Source organism: Crocodylus porosus, unplaced genomic scaffold (genome assembly GCF_001723895.1).
Source record: "Crocodylus porosus isolate Cpor-Errol unplaced genomic scaffold, CroPor_comp1, whole genome shotgun sequence".
Classification (NCBI taxonomy): Eukaryota; Metazoa; Chordata; order Crocodylia; family Crocodylidae; genus Crocodylus; species Crocodylus porosus.
In genome coordinates this window covers 75,581,193-75,594,796 of record NW_017728918.1, presented here as the reverse complement: position 1 = coordinate 75,594,796, position 13,604 = coordinate 75,581,193, and the positions used below count along the sequence as shown (strand labels likewise).

Sequence of the window (13,604 nt, the reverse complement as noted above, 5' to 3'; positions counted from 1 at the left end):
TGAGGATCGCTTCCTTGAGAAGCAACCACTCTTCTTGAACTCCCATCTCTCTGGGGTCATGGTCCCTAAGGGCCTGACCGACAAGCCTCTTGAGCTTGTCAAAGTCGGCTTGTCAAAATTGACTCCCTCAGCACTATCTAACTAGAAATGCTGCTGCCACTGCCAGGCAATTAGTTTTAAATTTGGGTAGAACATAAATCAAAAGTGGGGTGCAAATGAACCTCCATGGATCAGCCCCTGCAAAGGCTCTAGATCTTTTTATCAGTGGGGACCTGCATGCTTTTACCCTTATGTAGGATTGCAGCCTAAATGGATAACTTTAAAAAATGTTCCTCATCCTTTCTCCTACTCTTGCAGCACTCATAGTTATGTCTTGTTTTACACTTGGCCTTTTACTTGTCACTACTATCGATGCCTACTGGTGTGCTATGCGCTTCACTAAACTCAGTGTGGGTGCAATGATCCATGCTAGTTGGCAGAATAGCAGAATCAGGACCTTAAGATTTTAAACCCTCCAGAGTAAGAACTATGCCTTCCTATGTGTTTGTGAGCAAAATGGGCTGCAATCCAGACTGTTGCATCTGAATAAATTAGAATACAAATAATGAAATCAGATAAATATATACACATCCAAGAAGGAACTGCTTATGATCTTAGTATAAATGTGTAGAAATTCTATTTATTTCAAGGTATATTGAACATCTTTAAATCTGACATCTGAAATATTAAATTTGTGTTTGTAGCAAGTTAGGTAACTTCTAGTGACTTCCTGTAAGTTAGAAAATAAAATAGATTACTTTTTAAAATATGCTCTGTTTGGGAAAGGTAGTTAATGGACACTGTTAAAGGATTGATTTATTACAACAGATTTTGTTTTTCAGGTTTTATTTAGGGGAAAAAGATTGAGCAATCTGTTGTAAACTTTTTTATTACTCCACATACCTAGAGGAAAAACCAATAGCAATGTAGCCTATTTATAAAATATGAACTCTTGCCAAAGAGTAGCATTGCATTATGGAGAAAAAACATATTTCAAATTAAATGCCTTTGCACTAAAATGTATCAGTTTGATCCTAAGAAGTACTTTGCTCTGTCAGGGCAAGATTCAACAAAGAACTTAATCACAAGCCTGAAGTCAAGAGGTCTACTGTGCTTCAAGTCAGGCATGTGGTCAACTGCACTGCTGAACTAGGGTATCGATTCCTACAGAAATCAACAGGAACAGCAGGGACACTAACATCTCCAAATAAGGCCTAATCTGTGTGTGCTGTCATGAATTTCTTATTAAGTTCAATTTGTGCAAACTTTCCTATCACACTATGAAGTGCCCAAGTGCACAAAATGAATAATCAGCATTTCCCAGATAAGTTTATATTGACTGTTGAAGACCAGAAAAAGACATTGCAGTATTGTTGGTTACTAATACAACTTTGCAGTTAGAAAAACAATTTAAAAACAGGGCCATCAAGCTAATCAGAAATCAAACACTTTGGTCTCAGTATATCAACCAACCATCCTTTCTTTCTATTTTGATTTATTTTTAAAGGGACAGTCTAATTCAAGTAGAGAATTTCATTAAATTCACAGAGTCTACAAAAGTTGTAGTAAAACATTTGAATTCAACACTTGAATAAGATGTTTGAATAAAAGCCAGATTGGTTAAGTGCAATTGTGATGGTATATCTACATTTACACTAAGAATTTCTGCCGTCATAGCTTTCTTGGGCAGGGATTATTCCTCTACACATGAGTGACTCACAAAGCTATGTGAGTCACAAAGCTCACTTCCAGTTGGCTAACTGAAGACCCTTTTTCCTTAAATTCAGTATACTTCACACAGAAAAAATTGAGTGGTCATAAACATAAAATTGCTATTACTTTTAGGAGCTAATGTATACTTGAATCTTGGAGTGCTTAGAGAGCTATCCTCTAATGTCTTAGAGATTCTCACATCATTCCCACTCCTCAACATCATGATGAATTTGGGGTGATTCTATTACTTCAGGCCCATTGCAACACTCATGAGTTCCTTCCATTCATTTATCTCTTGTTCTGTATATAGGCTGCAAGTTCTTTGGGCTTACAGAGAATGTCTCTTTTATTCTGTGTTTATACAGCATCTGTTCATGTATAGAGTTCGGGTCCATTATTATGATTTCAAGTGCTACATTAACAACACTGGTAAGAAGAACCTGTGCAGTTTTAAATCTTGTGTTTTTATAGGCTGGAATTCTCTGAGATGTGGAAAGCCTCAAGCACCATTAGAGGTTAGCAAATACACAACCAAATGAGAGGCAGCCAACTTCATTACAGCATGAACAGTTTATGCATGCAGAATAGCATTAGTAATTAAGACAGGGAGGTGAGAAAGGTTTTAGATGAAGAAGATGAGGACAAGAAAATCAGGTGCTTTTGATAGTTCTGTTTTAAATGCATATGCCCCAAACAGGCAAAGGTGCCTATGCCATTTAACCACAATTAATCTGAAAAGGCTCTTGCATAAATTTGCAGAGTGAGTAGGCAAACAGTTATAACTGATTCTATGATATTACACCATTTCAAGTAAAATACATTAAAGAGTTGATATACTTTAAGTATGTATAAAATCTAGAATATAATCATACATGTAGGATAAAATTAATCACAATCAAAATAGTTGTCACCAAATCCTGTTTGGCTTGTACAACCTGGAACTTGTGAGAAAGCATTTTCAGAAAGCCTGCAGCTGCTTTGTTCCTGCATAAGTTTGCCAAGTCAGTACGATTACAGTGGTTTTCATGTTGCTTCAGTTACACGCCATATAATAATTAGTATACTTAAAAATATATGGATCCTAGAAGAAGTCACAAAGTCCTTTCTGGGTAGCCAAAACCAAGAACTTTTAAGAAAGCATTTTCAGAAAATTTGGCATCTCTTAAAGTCCAATGACAGAAGATTAATAAGGGTACTCCAAATTGTAACTGTGGCTTGAATTGTAGCATTGATTAGAGGTATAAAGTTGCTGAGTATTATCCAAGAGTTTAAGCAAAATTTATTTTCATTTAAAGTAAAATTACTAATTTGTTTGAATAACACCTAGTATATGATTTAGAGTCTAATAAAACTTATCCATACTCCTGTGACTTCAGTAAGACTGTTCATGTGAAAATGGATGATTTACATGAATAACAGACATAAAGATCAGGCCCTGGCATATTCTTTGAAAAATGTCTAAACCTGTTATGCGTCAGTGTTAGAGTAGGGGCTAGATGTTACTGTTCTGACTCAGGCAAAACTCCCATTGAATTTCCTATTCAGCTGTAATCCACTAAACACATAGCTCTGTTGCACCATTGTAGCAAGGCAGTCAGTAAAGGAATGATGTTTCAACACCCTGTTTTCCGTCATCTGAATCTTTATTACAATAATTCCTTTTTGGCTGAAAATCTTCATGCTTGTTACAAAATCAAGACAGTTTATTTGTTTAACCACCTGCTGAGTTTCTTTTGAATTGTACAGGCATAAAAATTATATAATATTTGGATTAATGGTACAGATTCACAATCAGTTCAACACATGCAACTCTATTTAAATGCACGGAATTATAACTTCTTACACAAGATTCAAGCGTGTCCCAAAGTGTTCAGACTTGGAATTTCTGAAAAGCAGGTGTGTGTTAACATTGTGTACTTAGTGCTGTGGTACATTTTTTTTCTTGTTTACAATATGAAGAAGATAAAATTGATTTAAATGAAGTAAAAGAAAAATCAGCCTATGATATGAGTCAAATGTAAACAATTCATATAACAAGACTATATTTTACTTCCCTTTCATCCTTCTATTTATTGTTTTATTTACTGTAGTTTAGAAATCTGGAACTATTCTTTCTGTTACACTCATTAAAGACCAAAATAGTTACATGGTGATTAAGATTGATATATACTAGCCGATACTTAATTTAATTCAAAATGGTATATTATGTCCTCAAAAGATATACAGTGAATATTCAGTTCAGTGTGTATACTGTGCATCTAATGCAATGTGACTACTCCTTGGTGTGTCAAGAAGTGCACTCAGAAATGTTTTTAAGGCCGTAAGGGATCACACCAGCTATCAAGTCTCTTTCTGGATACAGGCCAGATTATTTGACCCAGCCTTTCTTCCATTGGAGGGAATTATTCTTCCCTGCTGCACAAGAGAAGGCTATCAAGCACCATAATTCATTGTTGTACTTGAGCATATCTTTTAGAAAGACATCCAATCTTGAATTAAATACTTCAAGTAATGATGAATTTACTACTTCCCTTGGTGAGCTGTTCCTATGATTAATTCTCCTTATAGTTAAGAATTTGTGTCTTCTTTCCAATTTGAATTTTGCTACCTTTTGCTTTGAGACCCTGGATTTTCTTACGCCTTTTCTGCTAGATTACAGCCCCAAATGTCAGATATCTTCCTATGTCGGTCCTTATGAAGAGGGATCAAGTTGCCTTTTAACCTTAGCTTTGATACACTAAATAGATTGAGCATCAGTCTAGTGAATCTCATGATTATTCCCTCAAGGCACTGACTCACTCCTTGGCACAGCTAACAGTGTAATATTTGGAGGAACTTCTTAAAGATATTAGTATATTTTTTAGAGACCTGTGATGATAATATCAAACATTCCTTAAAATCAAAACAAAGCAAAGAAAATCTCTCTTCATGTGATCATAAGAGCTTTTAGTCAAATGAATATCTAAGTACACTTCTTCTCAGGCTTATTTTGGTTCCTTTCTTCTTTTTTAAAAACATAAGCCCATATGTCTCCCTGGGATACATGCCAAAGAGGAGACGGAGAAGATGTAACCTATGTGTAACTGCCCTGCAGGACCCTCTGCACATGATGAGATGGTATATCAGCATCCTACTAGTGCTGAAAACATGGATAACTCTGTCTCACATTGAAAAAAAAGAGGGTCGTGGTCTATGGCTAAGTGGGAAGTGCTTGCAGGAGCTAAAATTAGGAATTTAGTCATGAAGTTAACACAGGCAAGCTTACTTAATCCCATTTGTGAACATGCTTATAATACTGTCCTTAATCACACACTCAAATGCTATATTTTCCTACCTCATTTAGAGAATGGGTTGTAAGTTGACCTTTTTTGTCATTTTCCTTATCCCAGTGTAGGTGCACAAATTCATATACTTTGAGCCAGATTTAAAAAATATATTTAGCATCTGAAGATGCAAGTAGATACCTAGTGAGAGTTTCAAAAGGCACCCAAGAAAGGTGAAGTGAGTTCACAGTTGATTGATTTGAGTTGAAAATCTGAGAAAGCAATTGTTTGACTCTTTAGGTGCTTAAATATCTTTAGGCATCCTTATGTCCTTGGTTTCAATGGACACTTGGAATTTATGTAGTGCTTTATATGTCCACAGCACAGTCCACTTCACATACAATACTGAGCACTCAGAACTTCTGCAAATTTGACCACAGGTGTCTTATGTTAAGGAATGAATTATTAGTAGCTACCTGTGAAAATATGATATGATATATTATATAAGGATCCAGTGGCTTAATCAGGGGAAAAATCCAATAATGTATAGGGGCATTCACCCCGCTTAAGCAAAATACCATCCTTAGCCACCCTTTAGTGCCTTGCCTCCTTTACTACTTATCTTTCAAGTCCTGAAACACGAGGTACCACACAACTTCGATTCACACATGAGCAACTGCATCCAGTGTACTGAATGAGGTAAGTGTCCTGGGAACAGACATTATTCAGTTCCCTCTGTAGCCTTCCTCCTATTGAGAGCAATGAGGGCAGTGGTGCTCAATTTTTCTACCCCACAGGCTGGATGAGTGGTCTGGGCAGGCTATACCAGTATCAGGCCCCACATTCCCAGATTCCACCTTGCATTGTTCTTGGGCACACTATCTGCCCACAGAGCTCCCCAGAGGTTTGGAAATTGGGTGGATAGGGAGTAGCAATTAACACTGCCACCACACCCCGGCTGCAAAATTTTTGGATCCACGGGGAGCCATGTGGGCAGATGACACAGCTCCACAGACCAGATAAGGCCCACAGGCCAGGAGTAGACCACCCTTGATCTAGGCAAAAACACTGGGCCCTTCTCTTAAATAGCACTATCCATCTCACTAAGCACCACATTCTAGCTTTTTCCATTCCTCCAGCCCCTCTTGGCTGCCTATGGGAGCAGCTTCAAAAGGGCTGAAAAAAGTCCTGGGTGAAAACTTACTTATGGCCTGGTGCCTAGGGCACCAAGCTAGGACATTAGAGGGTAGATAAAAATAATGTATTCCTTGCCTTCTCAATTCCCTCCCACCCTCCGGCACCCCACAGCACGTTCTTACAAATGTCTGTTAATGTTAGCTGAAACTTTTAAAAAATCGCCCTAGGGCAGGCAAAGGCATTTTAAGCTCAATTGATTAAAGTTTGATAAAGTGATAGACTGATGAAAATAAGGTCATATCATGGAAAATGTAGGAAACCCTATTACCTATAATTACCATCTATTACCTTTATTACCTAATACATTAATGGTATAAACAGTAATTAGGAAGCTGTATATATGTTGCATGTATATATATGCATATCTGAAATGTGAGAGTTAACGTTGCTGGGGGATCCATAACGTGGATTTTGTGAGTTGCATGGATTTAAATGTCATTGCCAGGTTTTATGTGACATTGTATGAATGTACAGTAGAAGGGCCAGTGCTTCCCTCTTGTGATTGCCAGCGAGGACCAGACACAACTGCATGGCTTGAAGAATTGGTTGAGTTCGACACCCAGAGCAGCACTAACTCCCTGAGTGGCAGGGGAAGGTGCAAAGCCCTGACCAGCAATGAATGGTGGATCTAGAGTTCTAAAGAGGTGAAGTACTAGTATTGTGCAGCTATCACACTGTTCAGAACTCAAGGAGGCCTGGAGCTTCTCAGACGCCACGGCTATGCTGCACTCCAACTCATACGTAATGGTGCGACTGAGCTTCCAACTACAGTGTTACATTAACAGAGCATTTTGAAATGAGTATTTAACTATTAAAACATAATTTGAAAGTGCTAGACAAATGTAAGAGGTAGACTACAATTCATATCCCATCAACTATGTATTACATTAGTTATTTTTGCATTAAAGGCTGAGTCTTGCATTCCTTATTCAGGAAAAAGCCTCTTTCCTTCAAATTCAAGCAGAAGGCATTTGGCACTTCCCACTTGTATTTGAGTACCTAGAAATGAGTTTAAATGCCTAACCTTGGGACTAAATCTTGAAAGGGTCTTAAATATTGCAGCACAATGGCTACATTTTAGGAGTTCCCCTTCCTGGTGGAATTCTCAGTCCCCAGTGAGGTGCTCAGGTTCTCCATATAATGCACGGGGAGTTCTAGGTGCCTAAGGATAAGATTCACAAAAGTCAACAAATTGAGCTGGGAGTCATATAAACTAGACAGTAGGGTATGTTAGAGACAGGTGGGGCCTAAGTCCCCAAAAGTATGATGCATGACTGTGGGTTGGGAGAAGGGCAACCTCTGCTTGTGATTTTCAGCCATGAACTCTTTCCTAGATTTAGGGTCGGTGAAGAAAAACCTAGTGAGATGAAGCCCACCTTGTTACAACCAATAGATGTGGCTCTGCCTTGTTACCGGAATTATCCTGGGAGATGGGAGACTTATTCTGAACATAACACACTATCTGATTGAGAACAAGGACATGAACTCATGTCTGCAACCTCCCAGATGAATGAAACATTTGGACATGAATGAGTAGTTATGTTCTGAGATCACCAGAGTTTGGGCCCCTCAAGGAACATATGTGGGGAAATGGCTAGTTTGAGAATCCAGCTGGGGATAAATTAGAACTCCAAACTCCTCATTAATGTTACATCTTAGGCATCTCTGTGTATGCATATCAGTAAATTAAGGTGCCTAGATATTTTAGATAGAAGCTGAGCAGGGCTTTTGAGGATCTAGGTGTCACCTGAATATTGAGATCAGGTGCCTAAAGTGGTATGCAAGTCCCTTTTTGGATATAGGCCTTAGTCACCTAAGTTGGAAAATTGTGGTGTAAGGGCTAGATCCAAATCAATCACAAATGGGACTTAGTTACAATTTAGATTGCCAACTCACAAAAAAAATTATACAGATTGACCCCATTCCAGCATCCTCAATACTGCTTAGGCAACTAGATCTGTTAGGCACCTCCATTTTGGCCTGTCAAGATCCCTATGTACCTAGGTTGGGTTTTATGCATGCTCAGAAGCAATTCAGATTGGTTGCCTATGTGTGTGGCTCCTATCTAAATTCTGTTGTTATGCTGTAGTGGAAGTTGGTGTTGTCAGGGCAGGATTAACACAGAGGCAAACTAGGCAAATGCCTAAGACCCTAAGTGAAGAAGGGGCCCAGTCATGCTTACTTTACATATTATAATCACTGAGTGATAAAAGTAATATAAATATATAGTATTTAGTAGGGGCCCATAAGTGTGTTTGCCTAGGACCCAGTAAAGGGTTAATCTGACCCTGGGTGTTGTCATCTAAAATTTTTCTCTTCCTCTGTTCCTAATGTGGAAACAGAGCATGTCTATCAACTCTTCGATGCTGACAGTAGATATGCAACTCATTGAAAAATGATAGTGGTGACACCACCTTTTGCTCAAGTCTGTGAAGTGAGATGAGAGTTCTGGGTTCTAAACACATTCATCCTAAGAGGATATAAACACGTATCTCCTACTTCCCCAGCCAATACTCTAGCCACTGGGATAGGTTGGTTTGAGCTTTTCTCATTGAAGCTAACCTCCTGGGCAGCCAAGGAGGGTGCTTCTCTAGAAGAGTATCCTGAGTCCTGGGTTCTTTCTATTTCTTAACCAGGGACTTTTTAATATAAAATGCTAAACAATTCAGGCAAGCAAAAAGAAGATTGACTATACAGCCCCATGAGGCAGGCGTTTTTTTGGTAGGGCAGAATCTGTTCCTTGGACTATCTGTAGATTTTTTACTAAAGAGCCATTGGTGAAATATATATATATATATATATCCATCTCTGATGGCAGGAACCAGATTTCACCCCGCAACATGGAACCTGTCTCCTTTTTCTGCCTAAATGTGCTAACTAGTGAGTTATTGGAAAAAATGGTGGAATCAACCAGCAGCATCACTGTTCAAAAGTAATTAAAGCGGCCAGTTCTGTCATTATGTAAGTGCCTCTACTTTGGATAATCTGGATCCTGAGATTATGTAGGCACTTAATATAGAGTTACACACCAGATCTCCAATGAGGAGTAATAGTTCAGACATACTTCTGTGAACCCTGTCTCTAGTGTTTCTGATTGGCTGACTGTAAGTGCCTGCTGTGGACTGCCTTAGAAAATGCCTATGTCTCCTCATTCACAATACAGGGATCCTAGGTGCCTAACCCAGGTGATTTAAATCCCCTGTCTACAGCAAGTGACTTGCCAAAGTTACACAGAAAATCAGTGTCAAACTAGAATAGAGCCAAAAGTGTCTGATTTGCAGCCAGTTTCACTTTGTCCATCAGACTCAACTTTTGTATAGTGATTTAATATTTTTTTAGAATTTAGTCCTATACTAATTCATCAGTATTTCCAATTAAAGTCCATAAGAGCTACCTATCTACACCCACAGGCAGGAATAGGTCTTTAGAAGTAATTAAATGGTTCCTTATATTGCCATTAATTGGTTAGTGTGGTAAATTGATGTAATCTGCTGGAAAACCACTTAGCAGGCACCACAACACACTCTGTAAACAAGTACATACTTAGACCTTGTAAGTCTGCAAAACCCCTTAGGATCACACAGTCCTCAGCAAATCACTGATCTGGGATGAAACACTTTCTAGAGAATAGCATTGACTGTAAACTATCTTATGCTGTTGCAGCATACAGTTTGTGTAACATATGCTGTTCCTGAGTAATGACTTGATATTGCCATACCCACACAGAAATGCTAAATAAGTATTTACATATTGTGCTTGCCAAGCCATGAACAGAAAGTTAAAGACAGAAAGTTAAGATACACCACAAAAAATAATATTTTACCATTAAAAGGTAGTACTACAACAAGATGCAAAATAAACAATGAGTTCTGAGTATTTTTTTAATTATAAGGTGTGAGCTCGAAGATATTATTTTAAGACTAGGAGGTACGAAGTAATTTTCTTTTTAAGCTCTGTAAATGCATGGCTGGTGGCACCACTTTTGAATTCTCCATTCTCCTGAAGATTGAAAGTTAGCATTTTAATTTCTTCATTTTAGCTATTCCAGTAAAAATTTTAATACCATAGGTGAAGGTCCAAACACCTTAGCTTCCAGGCTGATGATAGTAAAATTATTTTCCCAGGCATGTGGATGAATCCCCTCCCCACCAAGAAATTGTGTCAAAAAGGGGTACAATTGGTATGTTTGTCTGTCATTATTTGCTATGAATTTGTATGCTCCATCATGCTGTCCTCCAAATAACACAGATCAAGTCCCTTTACTTGAGTTCTGTACAACAGCATCTTATTTCCAGAACAATATCACCTTAACCCGAGTTTTATTCAGACTATATACACTGCATGTTGTACCTCAGGAAAAAAATAGGACCATGTTACTTTGTTGTGGGACAAATCTTAAGTTTTTCTCAAGCAAAAATATTATTTAAACCAATGCATATTTTCTTCTACTAAGGACTTGGTAAGACCTGAATAAACTTTGGGGAAGAGGCACATAAATGATGTTTCACTATAACTGAATTCACTGTAAATCTGTTCCATTACACCTTATTAGGATCTGAACTGTGGCTTTGTTAAAAGCCATGGAAAGAGAATATCATGTAGTTATTAGTTATTAGCTTTAGGGGCAAACCAAGAACCGTTCTATGACTCATGGTCGTAGTTTGCTTTCTGGTGTCCTTGTCATTTCATGGGGGACATTAATCAGTTATGGCCCTGTTCCTGGGAAAGATTGCTTCCATGTCTGCGGTGGCTCAGACTAGATAGGCAATGAAACTGGAGAAGGGAGACATACCTGTGTGAGTGTGGGAGTAATGGTTCTGTAGAAGTTACTCCTTTCCATACATATAGGTTGTGTCTACATGTGCTTTTATGCACTCCTAAGCATAATGCTCATTTGCCTAATATGCATTAAGGCAATTTAGGCATGTATCTACATGTGCATGTGCTAAGGTGTATTAACACGGTGTACAGACCAACTTGGGACTAAAGTTAGTCACACATCAGTTGATAAACACAGTGTTAATGCACCTTAGTGTGTTTACATGTGCATTAAGGCACATTAGTGATTTGCATCTAAATCTGATACCTGCTTTTAGATGCAAATAGCCTAAAATCATCATTTTAAAGGTACATTAAGGTGCATGTATAGACCTGTACCCTTAATGCACCTTAAAATGGCTAATGCATCTTAAATTGGCATGTGTAGACATGCCCATAGAGCGGTGATGCAGATGACTTGGAAAGGGGAACATGTTACGGTCATTTAGAACTGCCCCTTAAATAATAGTGGCAGACTAACAGGTAAAAAGGCAGGGTAAGTATACCCCTTATAGACTAACTAAATAAGATACATATAAAAACAGCATAAGCTTTTGTGAACCCAAGTTCACTTAATCAGATAAGCCATTTCCTGAATGTGTTTGGCTTGTCCTTTTTGAGTGTATCTTTGATTTTTTGATATATCATTTGTTTACAGCCTATTGTGGGCAATAAATCTAACTATGGAGACAAATGACCACAGTAATTCTTCTGACATTTATTTAGTATACTATCTATATCTATATCGAGGATTATAGTATGCTAATTCAGTTGCCCAAATTCTCCTCTGATATTGCCTGCATTAGATTGCAAGCTCCGTTGGGCAGAAACTGATGCTTCTGAATAAGGTACTGTAGAAGTAATAGAGAAGAGTATAACATTAAATAAGAATTTGGTCTATCTTAACATTGCGTTTGATGCCATATGTTCTGCATTTTTTCCGCTGGATTATGAACACATCCTTTTTTTTTCTTTTACTCAATGGAAAGAGCTTCATCCAATTATGATTTCTGATGCTTCCTTTTAGGTGTTATAGGAACAAATTGTGCTCTAAGTTTTTTTTTAATTGCAAAGTTTGGAGCATTGTCCATACTAAAAACAGGATTTTCCCTTTCTTTACTGATTTCTTTTAGGAGGAGTAAGAGCACAAAAAGGTCTAATGGCTATCAGTGGATATTTAGTAACTACCAGCAGTTACTATGTAGATAATCATGTAGTTAGAATTTTCTTTTTTGTTCAGAACAGGATTTAACTGTGGTATCAAAGATACCTCTATGTTAACTATTGATACATGTAGAATTAACAGTAACTACTTTATCTTATGTACAGGTCAATGTTTTAGACAGGACCATATTATTCACAAAGGCTTTGATCCAAAGCCCATTGAAATCACTGAAAGATGCCCATTGACTAAAATGGGCTTTGGATCATGGCCAAGTTTAGTTACTTGGATTGGTAAGGACAGACTCTCAGCCTATACAATTACTCTGTTTAAAAAAAAAGCAAGTAATGTATGGGATAAAGGCAACAAATGAAAAACTACAGTCTGGTCTCATATTTCATGAACAGTTATTGTTTCCTGTGTAGTTCAAAGGAAGATATTAGTACAGCAGTTTTGAAAACAGCTATCCTTAGTGATCAGTTTACACTTTTGCCTACAAAAGCAAGACAATGGAGAAGCCTGGATAATCCTTCTTATGCAGAAGGTTTTTTTATGCTCATGCTTTCTCATGCTTGAAGTTTTTAAATCAAAGTTTTTTAAGGAATATGCTGTTGTTGAACTACAAGTTAATGGACTCAGTAATATTCACTTGCACAGTTGCAAAGACTATTTCTCTTCTCTACCAAAAGTATTGGCCAAATTGTTTGACCTCTGCTATACAGCAGATCAGACAAGATGACCATAATGCTCCCTTATGTAGCCATAAGAGAAATAAGTGAATTTTGGTCCCTTAGGGAATGTACACATATTTACAGGGCTTACTTTAAGTGGCATGATCATATATTGGGTTCCTTCTTGTGCACATGTTCACCAGTGCCAGGAACCATGCCAGGAACATGATGTAAATAAGTCAGGGTGGGCGGGGGATAGCAGGTCTCTGATGGGGTGGGGGGAGGGGCCAGCAGGATTGGAAAGGGCTGGTGAGTCCACAGATGGGGTTGCTGATCTGAGGGAAGAAGGTTGTCTATCCAGGGGTGAGATTAGGGTGTTAAAAAATACCCAGTAAGAGTGGGGTCGGAGGGATTGGCAAAGTACAGCTTTGAGGCTAGGGTGAATGGCTGGACCTTTCCAGCACTGGGGTTGCATTCTGAACATGTACAAACATTCATAGATAGGGCTAACCTGTGTCCAGTCTAACTTAGTATACCTCTCATACCATTTTTTGTCTGATCTAACCTCCCTGAATGTCTGCACACATGGGTACTTATATTGACCTAACTCTAGCTATGTTAATCTAAGTGTAATATTACCATTAACATTGCTGGTAAGGGGTAGAGGGGGCTGGTGGAGGGGAGAGGGGGCCCTGCCCACTCCCCCAGCACCTCCAATCTCTGCCCCTCCCCATCTCCTGC

The 13,604-nt window shown here is 38.3% G+C and overlaps 1 long non-coding RNA gene across 1 annotated transcript in view; it reads right to left on the bottom strand.

Annotated features, from left to right (window-relative positions):
• Positions 1-6,804: 6,804 nt before the first annotated feature.
• The window catches only part of LOC109312232, a 22,410-nt gene continuing 15,610 nt past the window's right edge, over positions 6,805-13,604 (bottom strand). The window contains exon 3 of the long non-coding RNA XR_002101762.1: positions 6,805-6,817. This is a non-coding gene — a long non-coding RNA (uncharacterized LOC109312232). The remainder of the gene's footprint in view (positions 6,818-13,604) is intronic.